At 42.8% G+C, this 19,507-nt stretch overlaps 1 long non-coding RNA gene across 1 annotated transcript in view; it reads left to right on the forward strand.

Annotated features, from left to right (window-relative positions):
* The first annotated feature begins 7,696 nt into the window (after positions 1-7,696).
* Positions 7,697-19,507, forward strand: part of LOC116529738 — a 39,732-nt gene continuing 27,921 nt past the window's right edge. The window contains exon 1 of the long non-coding RNA XR_004259641.1: positions 7,697-11,451. This is a non-coding gene — a long non-coding RNA (uncharacterized LOC116529738). The remainder of the gene's footprint in view (positions 11,452-19,507) is intronic.

The following is a 19,507-nucleotide window of genomic DNA, read 5'->3' on the forward strand; positions in this document are numbered from 1 at the left end:
AAAAGAAAGAAAGAAAGAAAAAAAGAAAAAGAAAGAAAAAGGAAGGAAGGAAGGAAGGAAGGAAGGAAGGAAGGAAGGAAGGATGGATATGGCTTCTAGAGTGGGGCAGAATAATCTGCTGCATGAGTCCAAATTGTGGTGTGCTAAAGCCAACTCCTACTGGTTTATGAGAGCGAACTGCTAAATATCCAGCAATCTTGCAAACAGGTTGTTAAAATGTTGCAATCTTGACATCAGCCATGATGGGAGTATTTACACCACAGAAATTGAGAGGCACTACAAGCCAGGTCTCCCTCCAACCCCCACGCCAGAGAGCCAATTTATCTGCACACCGATGAGTTAAATATTATTAAGGGACACTTTAATGACAAAGCCCAATTTTCTGATAATTCTTATGGGACAGGGTCTCTCTACTCCCTAACTCTTAGACTTTAAACCTTCCCCTGAGTGACTCCAAGTCTAGGTTACATTTTTTCCTTCTTTCTCTACGCTCTTCCAATCCCATTGCCGGCTATCAAACTAAACACTAATTTGAAAGACACCCATATTTGACTATTAATGGTTAAGAGGACAAGATTTGAATTTGAAGCTAGATGAGACTCATCCGGGCTTGAATCCAGGAGCCTGCACTCACCAGATGTGTGATTTGAACAAGATGCACTCCACATGCTTTCGGGTTTTTTTTCTGAAAAGGACATCATAATAACCACCTACTGAAGTTCTCGTGGGAATCATAATAATAATTCCCTTACAGGGTGGTTGTAGGGATTAGATGAGTTATACATGTAAAGCACTCAGAACTCTGGCTAGTATGGAAAACTATATGAATTGTAACTATGTGATGTGATAGATATGTTAATTAGCTTGATTTTGACAATCATTTTACAATGTATATGTATATGAAAACGTAATGGTCCAGGCACGGTGGCTCACACCTGTAATCCGAGCACTTTGGGAGGCTGAGGTGGGTGGATCACCTGAGGTCAGGAGTTAGAGACCACCCTGGCCAACATGGTGAAACCCCATCTCTACTGAAAATGCAAAACTTAGCCGGGTGTGGTGGTGGACATCTGTAATCCCAGCTGCTTGGGAGGCTGAGGCAGGAGAATTGCTTGAATCCAGGAGGTAGAGGTTGCAGTGAACCGAGATTGCACCATTGCACTCCAGCCTGGACGACGAGAGCGAAACTCCATCTCAAAACAGAACAAAACAAAAGGTGTATTATCATGTCATACACCTTAAATATGCAACAGTTGTATTTGTCAATCGTATCTAACTAACTTTGGGAAAAAGCAGAAGGCCCTATCCATGTATTTATAATTGAATGCATTATGTGATTGGGAAGATTCAGATGCCATGTGTACCTAGGACACTGTAGACACTCAGCACGCGGTAATTGTTTCTATTCTTCTTGCCATTCTGCAATTATACAGAATTAATATTTGGGTTCAAACACTTTTTCTGCAGGAGCTGGAGGCTGATGTCTCCTGGGCCATAGCCCGGCCATTTGTCATCCCTGATGCCATTTTTGGGCTAGACCTTTAGCTCTGAAAATGCGAAGCCCAAAGTGGCTGGGCCAGGAGGCCCGCACTGCAGGAGGAGACAGGGCAAGGAGAGCCGCATGCTGTTCCCCTTCTTTGAACTTGCAGAATGTATTGCCTGGAACTCTGAGTCTGTAATAACTGCTGACTTCACTCTGTATTCTCTTTTACAGGGGATTGTATTTGAACCTTGGGCACCACAGTGATAGCGTTATTCCCTTCTTGTGCTTTTGTGGCTGGGATGGGATGGGTGGAAGTTAGGGGCCTCTGTACCACCTCTCCTCAGCTGCTTCACCACCCTCTCCCTGGAGTAGTGGTCTTACTTTCCGTAACACTCCGGCGGCAGAGAACCTGTGGGACCCATTCGTGGGCAAGCCAAGGCCAACAGCAAAAGCAAAGGGGAATGTCTCCCTGACTCATGGCTCGCTGACACAGCCCATATGACACTCTAACTCTTTAGCCTTTGTGGACCGAGTCCTCTGGAGCCTTTCGGCAAAGCCTCTTCCCACAAAGCTCAATCTCATTAACAGAGGAACTCCTAGGTCTGAAAAATACAGCAGGTCTCAGCAGGTGTGCAGATCGACATTAGGTTCGACAAGTGAATGAAGCTATGTTACCTGGAGGGCTAAGAGGCTTGATTGCACCTTTTGGATAGAGTGAACATTCACACAGTGTATGGTTTTCATTTGGTTTCTCTAAAATCTCTAAAATCATGCTGAAACTATGTCTTTCAACAATAACCCTGTTGAATTGTGATGCTAAGATTACAGAATTTATACAGAAAGAACACTAGCCCTTTAAATATCCTTGCATGTAAGAGTCAGGAACAACAGGGTAAATCTCCATTCTCTAGAATCCCACATTGGTTGCATGTGGTGTTTTTGTTTGTTCGGTGTCCATCATCTCTTAAAAATGCCTCTTTTTTATATCAGTGCAAATAATATCAATCTACCATGAGAAACAACTGAAAAAGAGAAAGAGGCTGGGCGCGGTGGCGGTGGCTCAAGCCTGTAATCCCAGCACTTTGGGAGGCCGAGGCGAGTGGATCACGAGGTCAAGAGATGGAGACCATCCTGGTCAACATGGTGAAACCCCGTCTCTACTAAAAATACAAAAACATTAGCCGGGCATGGTGGCGCGTGCCTGTAATCCCAGCTACTCGGGAGGTTGAGGCAGAATTGCCTGAACCCAGGAGGCGGAGGTTGTGGTGAGCCGAGATCGCACCATTGCACTCCAGCCTGGGTAACAAGAGCGAAATTCCGTCTCAAAAAAAAAAAAAAAAAGAAAAAGAAAAAGAAGAAGGAGGAGAAACAAGAGGAAAATAATCATAGCTGACAGCCAGGGGAGGCTTGCATGTGAGGACCCATGCCGTTAAGTAGTTTCCATGCACCACTTTGGATAGCATACATAACTACGTAACATGCACACGTGATCAGCCTTGTGTTGCAGAAGGGGAAGATGAGTCCCAGAGAAGGGGACCCACTTGTTCAAGGTCACACAGATAACCGGTGGTATAGGCAGGACCCAAGCATCGGCCAGCTGACCCAAAGCTTTATGCTTAACCACTGGGATTTATATTTTCAAGCATTTTGGATTCAGGGATTGAAATAAATGAACACATGAAGTAAGTTGGCATAATTAAATATATTAGAACATATAAACCAAATTCTTTTCTTTCTGTTTTGTTTTAGAGACAAGGTCTTGCTCTGTCATCCAGGATGGAGTGCCTGGTGCCGTCATGGCTCACAGCAGCCTGCAGCTTCAAACTCCGGGATCAGGAGACACAGCTTCGGCCTCCTACGTAGCTGGGACTGCAGGCACACACCACCATACGTGGCTAATTAAAAAAAATTTAAATTCCTTTATATGTTTTTACTTTTGTTTATTTATTTTATTATTTTTTGAGACTGAGTCTCACTCTGTCTCCTAGGCTGGAGTACAGTAGCACGACCTCGGCTCACCGCCACATCTGCCTCCCAGGTTCACGCGATTCTCCTGCCTCAGCCTGCCGAGTAGCTGGGACTAGAGGCGCGCACGACCACACCCGGCTAATTTTTGTATTTTTAGTAGAGATGCGGTTTCACCATGTTGACCAGGCTGCTCCCGAACTCCTGACCTCAGGCGATCCACCCACCTCGGCCTCCCAAAGTGCTGGGATTACAGGCATGAGCTACTGCATCTGGCCTCCTTCTAATATCTTTATATGCAATCTCACTGGACTGCCCAGGCTGGCCTTGAGTCCCTGGCCTCACGTGATCCTCCTGCCTTGGCCACTCACAGAAGTGGAATTACAGGCATGAACCACTGCTCCTGGCCCAGTTGTTTTAAAAAGCAACAATCTTGAATTGTAATGTTTGCCAATTTTTGTAGTGCAAATACTCCCTCTATAGTTGATTTCAAGCTGTCAATGGTTTAGTACCCAGCTTGTAAAATTCCTGAATATTTAAAAACTGTCTCCCTCACCCGCTGGTTCCAGCACACCCCTGTCTGTAAACATGTAACGGAGAGAGTCTGATGTAGGTTTAGGACACGTGGCCTTGCGCTCTTGGGTCTCTTTACTTACATGGTGCCGTAGCATAATTCAACCATTTCGAGCTTCAATTTCCTTCCTCTGCTGCAAATCAAGAAAGTTGAAAAAATCAACTTTTACTTACTCACTTATTTTTTTTTTTTCAATGCACCCGAGGAAGGGTTTACATCATGTGAATTAATCAGGAAAAGCCAATATAGTATTTTATTTATTTATTTTTTTGAGATGGAGACTCACTCTGTTGCCCAGGCTGGAGAGCAGTGGCATAATCCTAGCTCACTGCAGCCTCCACCTGCCGGGGTCAAGTGATTCTCCAGCGCCGGCCTCCTGAGTAGCTGGGATTACAAGTGTGCACCACCAGGCCTGGCTGATTTTTTTATTTTTAGTAGAGACAGGTTTCACCATGTTCGTCAGGCTGTTCATGAACTGATCTCAAATGATCCATCCACCTTGGCCTCCCAAAGTGCTGTGATTACAGGTGTGAGCCACCGTGCTGGGCCCATAGTATTTCTTTTTAAATGTGAAAACGGGGAATCTGCTAGTAACTAAATAGGTCACTTTTAAGAAGAAACTTTAAGTTTAATGAAATTCAATACAAATAGTTATCTATTCCCCTTCCTACCCCCTAATCTTGTCTAGGGTTTTCTTTAACTTGCTTCCTTATTGGGTAATAGTTGGAACAGACACAGCCAAAGTCCCTTTGCAATTTCGCTTTGGAAGTATTTTGATTTTCTAAGGCAAAGGTGAGGATATTTAATATAATTCGTTTCCTATAATCCTATTTATTGTATTGCATATGCATATAAAAGTATTGTTGAAAAGTAATCCACAGACTTCTCAAGACTGCCAGAGAGTGTATGACCAAAAAAAAAAAAAAATCAGAATGGAGGGTTTAGGAGGGGAATGTCTTCCTTCCTTGGTGCTGAAGCGGGGAGATTTCTAGCAAAGGCAGTACAGCCGCCCTCCTCACTGGACTCTCTCTCAAAAGTGCAAAAGGAAAAGAAAATGTATACCTTATTCTTCTGAGTAAATATCTAGAATTAACTGAAATGTATTAGGCATATAGAGTTTTGATTGGCTTTGTTTTGCATGTTATCCATTTTTCCACCTCCCTCCTGTTGTTCTGAGATTGAGTCTCGCTCTGTCATCACACTGGAGTGCAGTGGCGTGATCTCAGTTCACTGCAACCTCCGCTTCCTGGGTTCAAGGATTCTCCTGCCTTAGCCTCCCGAGTAGCTGGAATTACAGGCACCTGCCACTACGCTCGGCTAATTTTTGTGTTTTTAGTAGAGACGGGGTTTCACCATGTTGGCCAGGCTGGTCTCAATCTCTTGACCTCATGAACTGCCCACCTTGGTTTCCTAAAGTGTTGAGATTACAGGTGTGAGCCACTGTGCCCGGCCTCCTTTTTTTTTTTTTTTTAATTCTTTGCTATATAGTCTTTAGATCAATGTTTATAGTTGAAAAATAACATGCTTTCCATTATGGGGAAGCAGGTGATTTTGAGATAATCTGTAATGAAAGAAAAGCTTTCCGTTCTCATGTTGGAGACTTGGATATCTCTTAACTTCTTTGTCTAACAGGAAGATGACTTTACATTCCCTCATTCCTGTAATGAATACTGTGGAGATCTGCCGCTTGCCAGCCAGATTGAAGGCTCTGGGGCCAGTGGGATAAATGTGTCATGCCCCTATGCCCCTGTCCTCAAAGAGCTCCCAAATTCACAGAGGAGGACATGAGGCGAACGAAACGTTATGACACAAGGCGGGCAAGGAGTGCTGTAAGACAAGAAGGAGCTGTGGGAGGGCGCACCTACTACACGTGGCTAGATTGTCCGCACTTATGGGTCTGTCACAGCTATTGAGGTTTTCTCTGTTAAAATTATTTTCTTTTTTTTGATTAATACAGAGTTTTATTTTATCTTATTTTATTTTAGATGGAGTTTCACTCTTGTTGCCCAGGCTGGAGTGCACTGGCATGATCTTGGCTTACAACAACCTCTGCCTCCCCAGCTCAAGCAATTCTCCAGCCTCAGCCTCCCAAGTAGCTAGGATTACAGGCGCCTGCCAACATGTCTGGATAATTTTTTTGTATTTTCAGTAGAGATGGGGTTTTGCCATGTTAGCCAAGCTGGTCTTGAACTCCTGACCTCAGGTGATCTGCCTGCCTCGGCCTCTCAAAGTGCTAGGATTACAGCGGTAAGTCGCCACACCGGGCCATTGATTACAGTAGTAAAGAATTTGTGTGTGTGTGTGTATGTGTGTGTGTGTGTGTGTGTGTGTTTCTTTTTGAGACAGAGTCTTGCTCTGTTGCCCAGGCTGGAGTGCAGTGGCACAATCTCGGCTTAGTGCAACCTCAGCCTCCTGAGTAGCTGGGATTACAGGGGCCCACTCCTACGCCCTGCAAATTTTTGTATTTTTAGTAGAGATGGGGTTTCACCATGTTGACCAGGATGCTCTCTATCTCTTGACCTGGTGATTGGCACACCTTGGCCTCCCAAAGTGCTGGGATTCCAGGTGTGAGCCACCGTGCTGCGCCATTGATGAGTAAAGCATTTTAACAGTAAAGGTAAGAATAGATAAATTGAATGGCTCTTTTTCATTTCTTTGTCCTCATGTTCTAACATAGAGTGTATCTGAATTTCCAAGCACATATTCACAGGTGCAAAAAAAAATAGCACGTGGCATTATTTCATCAGTGGTTCTTAATCTTGGATATATGGTAGAATATGGTACCTGCAAGTTTTCAAAAAATACCAAAGCTGGAGCTACTTTTTGGTGGGAAAGGACCTAAGAAGACTCAGAAGCAAAAATGAGATGCCCTCAAGGTGGGTGAGATGCTGTCAGAGTCTCTCCTGCCCCAGGGACCCAGACTGCCACCGTTCATGGCACATATTGGCTGTAGGGTCTTCCAGGCGGAACACTACCTATCAGCATTGGGAGATCAGCACCCTGGGCACAGAATCTGCCATACAATGAAGCAGGAGGCCTCCCTAGAAAAGCTCCTCACCCCTCAGAAATGCTTTCCTACCTTGAAAATTGACACTTGACATTTCACAGTTAGCCACACCTTTTCCAGAAGCTTTATTTGCTTCAAAAATAGAAATGTCTCTGAGGAATTACAATAAAACTTAGTGGTGATTTGTATCATTCCGGGCTCATTTCTTCATAGCAGGTTTTGAAAGGGGTTAGCAAGGCAAGTTTATGAGACTACTGGAGTCTACTAATGAGCATTGAAAAGGATGCCAGAAGAGAAGTCTGCATTTGGCACTTCTGAGCATTGGTCTGCAGCTCACCCTAAAAGTCCCTCATATAATAATATCATTTAATGCTCTTTGTAATCCTATCATTATACGGATGATGCTTTTTCTTCAATGTATCTAGTTTTTTTTTCAAGATGGTATCTTGCTCTGTCACCCAGGCTGGAGTGCAATGACACGATCTCGGCTCACTGCAACCTCAGCCACCTGGGTTCAAGCGATTCTCCTGCCTCAGCCTCCTGAGTAGCTGGGATTATAGGCGCCTGCCACCACGCCCAGTGAATTTTTTGTATTTTTAGTAGAGATGGGGTTTCACCATGTGGGTCAGGGTCTCAAATTCCTGGCCTCGTGATCTGCCTGCCCTGGCCTCCAAAAATGCTGGGATTACAGACATGAGCCACCACGCCCGGCCTTTCTTCTAGTTTTGACGTCTCTGCTGTCTAGAAACGTTTTCATGTCAAAAGTTCACATCGTTCATTCATATCAAAAGAACCCAATGAGATACAGACAGAAAAACTACAATTTATATGGCAGAAGTGGGACAAATCACTGAGATCCCTTACAAAGTGAGTGGTGCAGGCCAGGGTGGTGCTTCTCGTATGCTCTTCATACAACATGGTATGGATCGTTCTGGCTTAGAAACGTAAGCTCCTGTCCTCAAAGAGGCTGGTCATGGATGGTTCTGTAGGGCACGCGGCACATTCTGAGTGCTCTGTGAATGTTGAGGCTATGAGGTAGTCTTCAGAGGATGTCTCCTCCGAGGAAGGTGCTACACAAATACTAGTATTACTGTTCTTTTAGCACAAATTTACAATTGACTTTCTGTTAAACATTGCGGCAAGTTAAATCAATTCAGTATGATTATAGTCATTAAACAAATGCCTGGTAATGACTGCCTTCTTATTTTAGCAGTTTCTCAAACCACGGGGTAATGCCCTATCAGGCTTTTCTGCATCGTCAGATTAATTGGGTTGTACAACCTGCGTTTCAAGAGAGAGCATACACACTGCTGTACAGGAACCGGACCGTGGTTTAAGACCAGTGCCGAACTAACTTACCTTCGAGTTTTCCCTATGGCTCTTGCCATTCTGTTAGGTGCAATTGACCAGTCCATCACAGCCTACAAGTAGTTTAAGGCCATTTCTACCTGTTAAAAAACAAGTGTGCTTTTCGAACCAAAATGTGGGCAGGAATTCTCCCAAAATCATTCTTGCAAAGCTGAAACCAGCCAAAGCGAGATGGGCAGTGACGGCTTTCTTTCACCTGTGCTCGCATGGGGACGGTCGCCCTAAGTACCTGCCATCTTAGCAAGTGGGAAAGAAATAGTTAAGTCCAGAAGGCTGTGAGTTAAAAACGCTGTCTGACAGAAAAGCACATAAGATGTCCCTGCCAGGTGGAGATGGAGGAAGACCGCACCCCTGAAGCCACTCTTTGCATTGAAGGTCATCTGTCTGGTGCCACCCTAGAAACTGGTCCGCTTCTGCAGAGGACATTGAATGATGACATCCCGCAAGTCGGCTGACTGCTGTGTCAGAGCTGCTGCTGCTTTCTGCATTATCTCGACTGCCAGCTCCAGCTCCTGCAGCTTCCCAGTCGCAATGCAGCAAAGCAGGGGCGTGCACGAAGCAACAGAGTTGCAAAGTTTTCTTCTCCTGCTACTACTTAGGGTACCTTATGTGAGGAGTATTTACCTTTGTTTAGCCAGGAGCAGAGATGCAGCCTGAATGTACGTGATGGCTTCTAACTTGGCAGCGTGAATTTTCAGCTGAGCAGGTACTGCTCCGAGCCCTGTAACCAAACTGCCTCTGAAGGAGCACAGCTGGTTTCTCACCACGTGTGTGAATAGTTTGGGGGCTGCTTGTGCCACACTGCTCTACCTGCGGGAATAAAGGCTAGGACAAAGGAGAGGATGTGGTTTGTCTGGCTGGGGCCTGTGCGAACGACTCACCGCACTGATGCTGTGTGACTCCCCAGCTTACATTTAAGGCTGGTCGCCAGGCTGGCGCAGATCCCCACTCCTCAGTTAGGGCACGGTTTAAAGGAGAAACCAGGCTCCCTGACCTAAATCACTCCCAGTCCTCTCTGGATGCGGGACAGCTGCCGACTAGCAGTGACACAGCCAGCCATCAAGTGGAGAATCCTTGCGACTGCAGTTTGTGTGCAGGTGGAGCCCGGGAGAATGACGGTCTAATTTCGGTCATCCAATGGCTTTTTCTTATTTTCCTAAATAATCGTGCTCTCTAAGTATACAGTTGTCTGGATTAGCCTGGCTGCCATGCAATCTCATCAACTCTGGCTGGAAATCAGGGTGCCAGGCAAGCCGCCTTTAGCCCCAGCTCCTTTCTGCGTGATGCTGTGCAGCTAGGATGGGTCACGCTGACAGCAAAGGAGGCAGAAAGCACCGCTTTATCTTCTCTTGTGATATTAGCAGAACATAACTCTTCTTCACAGTGATGACCTCCTGCATGTGTGTGTGTGTGTGTGTGTGTGTGCGCGCGCATGTGTGTGTATTTTAATTCATCTAATCGAAGAGCCTAACATATCATCATGGATGTGGTTTTTAATGATTTGGAAAAAAAAAAAAAGCCTGTGGAGACAGCGATTCGAAACAGTGGCACCTTTAGGTTATTGCCAATTTGAAATACTTGGTTTGTGAAGCTAAGCCCTAAGGGACGAGCTCGGTAACTGAGGAAGAGATCGTAGATAAAGAAATAAAAATGACAAGCGTAATGGAGGCTCTGCGAAGGGACTGTCAGAGCATCAGTTCACGGATGGCAATTTCACCAGGCTGAGACTGAATAATTCATAGATTGAAATTACCCTGCTTTCACCTTTCCATTTAAACTGGCATGATCTGAATCTCTAATAAATTTTCAAGATAAAGTAAAATGCCAATTTGAATCTGAAGAGCTTTTGAAACCAGATGCTGCATCCCTGAATCTTTCGGTATCTTTCACAATTATCCTATGAGAACAGTACTTCATCACGAAGCACCATTACCAGGGAAATTACTGTGATTACAATAGCAACAATAGAACACCATCAAATGATCTCTAATTTACCTAATTTGCTAAGACTGACTGTGTGGTTTTGATATCCATTGTATGTCACTATGCCCGGCACCCGTGAAGCTATCTCACGCTGGAACAAAAGTGGCATCCTGTGTGTGTATGTGTGTGTGTGTGTGTGCGTGTGTGTGTGCGCGCGCCCACCCTGCTACCTTAACTCTGAAAGCCTAGCAAAGAATATTCTCCTAGGTTACAGTATTTCTTTCCTTTGGTTCGCATTTTTTCCAATGCCTGTACCCCAAATGTGTTTGGGGAAATGGAGAACCTGTCATAGACTGGGGGACTGTTTTTTGATACAGAAGATCATTGATTTGTTAATTTATATACCCTCTTTATTTTAATGTATACGAGCATGTGTTTACTAAAAGGGAGGACGGATGCCGTTCTGGGAGAGTAGTTTTAAAATGCAGCCGAGATGCAGTGTATGTGTTTGTTTCTTCTTTGAAACCCCTGTCTGTCTCTTTCAGGTTAGAAATCCCTTCAGGGAACTGCAGACCTGGTGTGATGTGTTAGAAACCTCTGAGACTGCAGAGAAGCTCAGGAGATACAATCAGTAATAGCTCTGTGCAGCTTTTATTAAAAGCATGCATGTTCAATTCAGTGATTAAATGAAGCGTGGGTACCACATTGGCTGTGTTTGTGTCTGCTCACTCTGGAGGAGAAGTCTGTACTAAAGAGAACTTTTTGGGACAGGCTGCATGGTTCATCTCAGGGTAATTGTGCCATCCTGAGAAGGTGGCATGGATCATAAATCCTCACTGGAGAACAGACTGGAATCATTTATAGGCACAATAGCTTCTGGAATTTTACTTTCAATATAGTATGAAGGTAGTATGTGGGTTTCTGCTAGTCAAGTGATTTAAGTATGATTATCTAAGGCAAGGTTTTGGAGTCGTGACAACCATTTGGGAGGAAGGTAGGTTTGAAACACACCTTTCTAATGTTCTGGGGTTTTTACTGGAGATCCTTAGCTCTGATACGTTCCTTAATCCATGATCACAGCTTGACCCCTCTCTGTATCCTGTGACCCAACATGTACCTTTGGCAGAGCAGGTAAGTTGTGTTTCTCATCATTTGTATAACTGAATATGTTTTTCATTGTGTGCTTGCAGCAAAAACATGCTCTTCTGTGTTATCCTTTCTTTCTGCTTATTGTTACTTTCTGCTTATTGTTATTCTCACTATGCTTGAGATAAGTCCCAACGTTCTTCCCTTGTGTTTTTCTAATTACAAATAAAAACGTCATATTTTAAAAAGCGATTTAGATATAGTTTTTGTTCCCTTTATCTAACTAAATACATTCAAGGTTTTAATGCTTTTCAAGAAGAAGGGGAAAACAGTTTTACTTAGTGAATAATTTGTTTAAAAATAGTAAGCAATTCATTAGATATCAGTTACGTTACCATATTGTTTTTTTTTAGATAGCTCACATTTCTAATACTGAACCCATTATTCTTATCTTTCAAGAAAGAGGTTTGACTGGTAGTGACAAAGGACTTTTCAAAAGCCCACACCGTCTATGTGCTAAAGTGGTTTTCTTTTTTAATTATTAAAATATAGTCTGGATATTCTGCAAAGGGTTTTTAATTTCTAGCATTTTAAAGCTGTTCAGTAGTCGAAGTTTGAACAGGGTAATCATTGTTTGAGCAGATCGGTTTATATGTCTGATGTTTAAGTAACAAAGGAATCCTAAGATCATATAAGAATACTTTCTAATCAGACTTCTGTCAGTTTCTTGAGTTTCATTAGAAACTAATGATATTCACTTGATAAAAATGGGAAATTTGAGGCTTATCATTTGATCATTCAGGTATTTATAGTCTTGGAAAATGTCTTGTTTCTTTAGGATGCAAGTGCCAGAATATTTGTCTTTTATGTAAAATATGAGCAAGAGTTTATTGCATGTTAGTGTTTGATATAGAAATTCACTTGTTTTGCCATAAAAAAGATAAGATCCATTATATGGAGCAGCTAACTTAAAAATCTTAACTCCATTGTTTCTTTGAAATCAATTTTTCTTTTCAAGTAATTGAACATAAATGAACATAAAACTTTAAAATACATTCATTAGATAAGTTTTAATCCATTATTGAGAATATTTTTACTATTTATGGATCTATCTTACTTACAGTGCTCTGGATAAGCAAGACAGGTGAAAAAGACATAGAATAATTTTACATTTGCAGGTAATTTGAAAAGAAAGAAACAACTGTGAAAGTATACCAGCATGGGTTAATTTAGGTGAAATCTTAGACAGTCATGGGTTAACATTATTTTGAAAGGTTTTTTTTGTGTGTGTCGGGGGGAATGAGAAAAATAGGTAAAAAATGCTCCCCTCCTCTTTACTTCTGAAAACTCTCAATCACTCTGGAACATCAGCTGCTGTTACAAAAAGTGATTTAAAATTTAAACACACAGTAACGCATGCTTAGAGTCCACAAAAATGTGTTATGCTTTAGATAGAATGAGTAACAGTGGCAGCTAACAACTGCAGTCACTTCTGGATATTAGTGTATTTTATTTTACCTCGTTGTTAGCATGGGACAAAAATCTAAACTAAAATGCTATAGTGAAAAAATGCATTTTTACATATAACCAAATAGGATATTCACAGCTGATAATCACAGTTGGACTTCTCCAATTAACATATTCTACAGGAACAATGGCATAGTGTATTTTCCCCTAAGTTTTAAGCAAGTAGTAATAAAACACCCCTTTACAAGTACCAATATGTGTGCTATGCTCGTCTACCAAAGAGAGAAAGGCAGGCAAGACAAAAGAAACAGGTAAAGATAAAATAAGCACTCTGTATTCAGTGAGCCTTTTTATTTTTAATGGCATAATCCAAAAAGGTTGGTTATGTTATGTCTGGGTACCATCTTTTTAAAGAACCTCTTCTCTCTAGTAAGATTTTTCCCCAACATTTCATTATACATTTATGTGAACATACAAAAAAGTTAAAAAATTGTGAGCACCTGTACACAAACCACCTCGACTCTATGATGACACTGCATTGTGTCTGTTCTGTCACATGGCTATCCAACTATCCACCCATCAAGCCATCTTATTCTTTTGATGCACTTACAAGTAAGCTGCGGACATCAGTACCCTTCACTCCTAAGGATATGCCTGCTGAAGTGTTTAACTAGAATTCAACATTTGCTTACAGTTCTTACCTCTATGTAAGATTTGTATGTGTACAGTGAGGACCCAATTTTGGACAAGTGCACTGTTGTATTTTATATGACATAATCTATCTCTTTAACATCATGAGTGGCTGGATGCAAACTCTCATGATTCTATATTTTAACTTGGAAGGTACAAATCCTCATTTATAAGGGAAACCGCTTATGGTGAAGTTAAGTGGGTCTTCCCCATCTTCAGTTGCTATGTGTCCCCCAACTCAGCCTTCACTCACCATGCCCAGGGACCACTGGTGACTCACCATCAGTTTTGGGATGGAGGAGGTGTCCAGGCATACAAAAGTAATTCCCAGGGTCTATTCTTGTTCTTGGAGCACCTTTCCTTTCTCTCTCCTGCAGTTGCATGAGAAGTAACTCATTGGCCTCTAGACCAATCAGGAGCTTCCATTCTACCTGGATTCTTCTCTGCTTTCTCCCCAACTCTTTTCACTTGCCTTCCCCTCTTTCACTTTCTCCCTACTCCCACCTTTTCTTCTAGAAACAAAGGAACAGATCTCTTCATTTTCAAGTCGTTCTCCTGTACTCAGTTTCATGGATGCAAAGATGAGGGATTTAAATAATCACAAGAACTCTTAAAGGGATTAGTTTCTCTTGGTCTTAATTAAAACATAAATGAGTTGAGAATTGTCCTCTCGAGACCTCTTCACTAATTCATCTCTTGGGTCCAGTCATGTGAATGAGATTTACTCATTCACCTTTTTTTTTTTTTTTTTTGAGATGGAGTCTCACTCTTGCTGCCCAGGCTGGACTGCAATGGCGCGATCTCAGCTCACTGCAACCTTCGCCTCCTGGCTTCCTGCGATTCTCCTGCCTCAGCCTCCTGAGTAGCTGGGACTACAAGTGCCTGCCACCATGCCCAGCTAATTTTGGTACTTTTTACTAATAGAGACAGGATTTCACCATGTTGGCCAGGATAGTCTTGATTTCTTGACCTCGTGATCCACCTGCCTTGGCCTCCCAAAGTGCTGGGATTACAGGTGTGAGCCATCGCGCCCGGCCCTACTCATTCATCTTTTAACTGAACCCTACACCAAGCCTCTTGAAGATTTGAGTTTGTGTAGCTCTGAAGAATGGGAGTATTTTCTATGCTTCCAAAATCTGCTAAGTTTCATAGACTGCAGCTTCCTGTCATTAGCCGTGGGCCATGGCACTTCCATTCAGGAGCACCACAAGCCCTTATGCCCTTGGTCTTTGGCCCCCCAGGACGTGGAAGTTTCCGAAGCCTTCATCCCTGGGTTTTGGTCTGCTTACCCAAGGCAGTCACCTTCCAGGTGGCTTTTCACTCAGGCCATTTTTCTTTACTCTCTTAGCCATGCCTAAAGTTTTCATTGGATGGATAACCATGAGTCTAACCTTAGCTGGAATTCTACCAATTTGCCTATTTTTATAAAGCAGTAACTGGATATGACAGATTTTAGGCTCTGTAGTAAGACAAACCTGAATTGTAGTTGCAGTTTTGCAACTTAAACTAGTAGTATTACTCCAGGCAAGTCATGGAATCATTTTAAGCTTCACTTCTTCAGAAGGTTGTTATGAATATTAGATATCACACACACACACACGAATATATGACCAAATTTTGGAAAAATGCACTGTTTTGTGTGTTTGCATGTGTGTGTGTGTATACAGTACACTCACACATAGCAAGTATATATCACAATGTCTAGCACATATATGCATCACAATGGAGCACCTGACTGGTACTTGTGATGTATTAGTGTCATTATAAATCATCACCATCATGATCTCAACAGAAGGCGCCATCATCCCTGAGCTCAGCTGGCCCTCCATCAATCACAGTCATCTTCTGGATCCTAGCAGACTACTCTCTCCTATGTCTAAATTTGCTTATCCTAAGGGACCTCCCATTAAAGTTCACTTTTTTCAAGGTCTGAAATTATCCCCAGCTTTCAGCTCATGGCGGGGCCGATGTGTGACTGTATTTGATAATTTTCTCAATTAGATTTGCAAATGAAAATTCAGGGGACAAAAAGATAAAGAGATTTCAGAAGTACAGTGAAGTACTATGCCTGGGGCTGCCCAGGTGTTTTACACACAATAAATTATTGACGTGTAAATGTCATTTAATCCAGCATAACAATACGGAGGTCAGTATCATGGCATCTGAAACCAAAGTTGGTAATCTAATTCTGACTGTGTTGCTTACTATCTGTTTGACCTTGGATGAATTTCTGACTCTTCTTTGTTTCTCAGTTTTTTTATACATATAAATTTTCTTATACATAGAAAGTAAGGATAATGAATGATACCTTTCTCATAGGGTAGAACTGAGGATTAACTTACTTAAGATCTGCAAAAACCTAGAAGAGTGTCTGGCACATAGTGAAGCTATGGAAGCATTTGTTAAATAACAAAGTATAAATGAAAGGTGGACAAAGCAATCTTTGGGTAAAGATGACTTGAGCAGCCAAGCGTGGTGGCTCACGCCTATATTCCCAGCACTTTGGGAGGCTGAGGCGGGCAGATCACCTGAGGTTAGGAGCTAGAGACCAGCCTGACCAACGTGGAGAAACCCCATTTCTACTAAAAATACAAAATGAGCCAGTCGTGGCGGCGCATGCCTGTAATCCCAGCTACTCAGGAGGCTGAGGCAGGAGAATCGCTTGATCCTGGGAGGCGGAGGTTTCAGTGAGCTGAGATCACGCCATTGCACTCCAGCCTGGACAACAAGAGTGAAACTCCATCTCAAAAAAATAAAAAGATTACTTGAGTAAAGTCATCCAGAGAGGTTTTCAACTGGTTCAAAATCACACAGCAAATTAGTAAAGGGTCCACCATTCAACACAGATATTCAAACATTAGGCCTGTTTCTGAACATTACGCACTGCTCGAGAGCTCATTTTGGCCAAAGCAAAATATATATTTGTATCATTGATTATAACTCTAAAGGAGGAACAGAGTGTTTTAAAAATATGAAAGTACTGTTATCCTGATAAATATTTAAGTTTTTGTCTTATATCTTCTGTATTTTGTATTTTTCTTTCCACATTGTTATTTTATTCTTTTTGCAAGTTAATTTCTTATTCCCAGCCAAAGTCTGTTGAGACAGGCCAATACTTCATTTACATGAGGTAACCGCTCCAAGAAAAGGACCAGTGGCACACACACACACATGTGCACACACATGCACACATGTGCCCACGCACACACACACACACACACACATGCGCACACACAAGCATCATTGTACTTGCAGTGCCAGGGAGTATTATTACAAAAGTAATTCAAGTATATGAAGAAATCGGGCAAACTGAAGAAGTGCTCAGAGGCATACAAAGGAAAATAAACCTCAGTCATAATCCCCCTACTCTTGAGACAAGCACTGATTGTCTACGACACAATACTGTGTGTTTGTGTAACGAAATTCTGAGATTAGTCTTAAATTGCATACACTGCTGTGCAACCTACTTTTAAAACATGAGAATAGCAAGAGTATGTTTTCCAATTGCTATAATAATTTTTTTATTGAGCCTTTTAATTGCCGTATATTATTCCAGTATATAATCTCAACGGGACTTTTAAAGGTTTTCTAGATTTATCATGAATGTAATGAAAAGAATTATTAAACCTTGAATGCAGTCGAACATATTGAGAATAAGCTGTGCCTGTTTTCTAGGCTGTAGGCTCATTATAAAACAACAGAAGTCTTTCTTTCCTTCCCTAGAGCTCATGTGGTAGGGCTTTGGGTTACAGCAATCTGGGCTTCTCTTAGTCCTAGGGGAAGTGAACAGTTCCTTGTTTTCAAAAGTGTGCTCAGGAAGTTGGGTTCACTGGAAGTCCAATAAGCTGGGGAGTCCTACCTAGACAGGAAAGGGCCGGGGGCTTTGAGCTTCTAGAAGTAAAGGGTACGGTTTTTCAAGACTGGGAAAGAAGGCTGGATTCCTAAGAGGCTGATGATGGCATCCTGAAACTAGCAGAGCCCTGCAAGAGCAACCGTGGAGATGGAGGGAACTGCCCAGCGTCCCTGTGGCTGAGTCCCTCTCCTCCGCTCCCCTCTTTTTTATTTTTAAATTTTAATTTGTATTTATTTGTTTATTTTTGAGATAGAGTTTCACTCTTGTTGCCCAAGCTAGATAGAGTGCAACGGCGCAATCTCGGCTCACTGCAACCTCCACCTCCTGGGTTCAAGCGATTCTCCTGCCTCAGCCTTTTGAGTAGCTGGGATTACAGGCGCCCACCAACACAGTAGCTAATTTTTTTAAGTAGAGGTGGGGTTTCTCCATGTTGGTCAGGCTGCTCCCAAACTCCCGACCTCAGGTGATCCGCCCACCTTGACCTCCCAAAGTGCTGGGATTACAGGCATGATCCACCGCACGTGGCCAGCTTTTGTATTTTTCAAGTCCACTGATTGTCTATCCCTGACAAAAGGTTATTACAGAAAGGAGGAAAGCAAAATTAGCCAAGTTAATTGATCACTCAGCATAATCAACCATTAAGTATAAATTTCCATTTATAATCTACCCCATTTCAGAAGACTTCAATTACTGAATTGCTTTATTGATAAGCCCAAGAGATAATTATTATTTAAACAAACAGTATAAATTTCCATATAAGAAAGTGACACATACTTTATTAGTTACACAGACGCCAAGAAATTACTTAAAAGCCTAGAAACAGGCACCAGAAGAAGAAGAAGTCAGTTTCTCTACACCTGCTCCACACCTCTTAGTTGCTTCTCAGTAGTTTTAGGGCAAAACCCAACTCCTTGGCAAACTTTCCAGTTGTGTGACCTTGGGCAAGTTACTGGACTTCTCTGGGCTCCCATTTCTTCTTCTGTAAGCAGTAATTATAGGACTCACTTCATGGGGTTGTTGGGAGAATTAAGGTAGTTAATATATGGAATGTGCTAGAACAATGGCTGGCACCCCTGAGCACTATCTACACATCACTAGCACGCAGCACGGCACCTGACACAGGCCTCCCGCCTGACTCTCCACTGTCACACCTCCTGCCTCCTCACCTCAGGCCCCACTAGAATGAAATACTTGCCATACTTTAAACTTCCCATACTCTCATCTTTTCCTGCCTTGTAAATGCTGCTTTTTTCTATCTTTTTTTTTTTTGAAACAAAGCCTCGCCCCATTGCCTAGGCTGGAGTGAAGTGGTGCAATCTAGGCTCACTACAACCTCCATCTCCAGGGCTCAAGCGATTCTTGTGGCACAGTCTCCCAAGTAGCTAGGATTATAGGCGCCTGCCACCGTGCCAGGCTAATTTTTGTATTTTTTTTTAGTAGAGGTGGGGTTGCAACATGTTGGCCAGGCTGGTCTCGAACTCCTGACTTCAGGTAGTCTACCCACCTCAGCCTCCCAAAGGTCATTCCAACCAGTACATGCTGCTTTTCTGCTTGGAATGACCTTTACCACCTTCTTTTCTTGGCGAATTCTCCGATTCTCTGACCAGAGAATGTTGTGTTGTCAGCCTCCTCACTGCAAAACTCTTAGTCCTAGCTGGGCACCCTCCTAGGTTCACTTATGAGACTTGGCTGAGTTTGTTTTAATTGCCCATTACGCTGCTGTCCCCCACCCCAGGTGAGCTCCCTGAGGCCTGGGAACATGCCGTATTTATTGCTGTATCTCCAGGGCCCAGCCCAGTGTGGCACATCAGAGGCGCTCAATAATTATTTACTGAATGACTGCATTTGTCATAGGATTATTGAGGGGAAAACAGGACTTTTCATATTTGTAGAGTATTTCCAATCATTTCTATCCACGTTTTTCCTCTCACTCGATTTATATGGAACGAACAAACAGGAATTGTTGGCAGTTTCCCAGATGTGGAAACTGTGGGTAAGGTAGGTTAAAGGCTTTGCCAAGATGCTGCAGCATGCAAGAGCCAGAGGTGAGACTGAAGCCCTGATACCCTTCCTGGCAGGGAGTGCATTTTT

The sequence above is a fragment of the Sapajus apella genome, unplaced genomic scaffold (genome assembly GCF_009761245.1).
Source record: "Sapajus apella isolate SASKATOON/1434 unplaced genomic scaffold, GSC_monkey_1.0 scaffold63, whole genome shotgun sequence".
Taxonomy (NCBI): domain Eukaryota; kingdom Metazoa; phylum Chordata; class Mammalia; order Primates; family Cebidae; genus Sapajus; species Sapajus apella.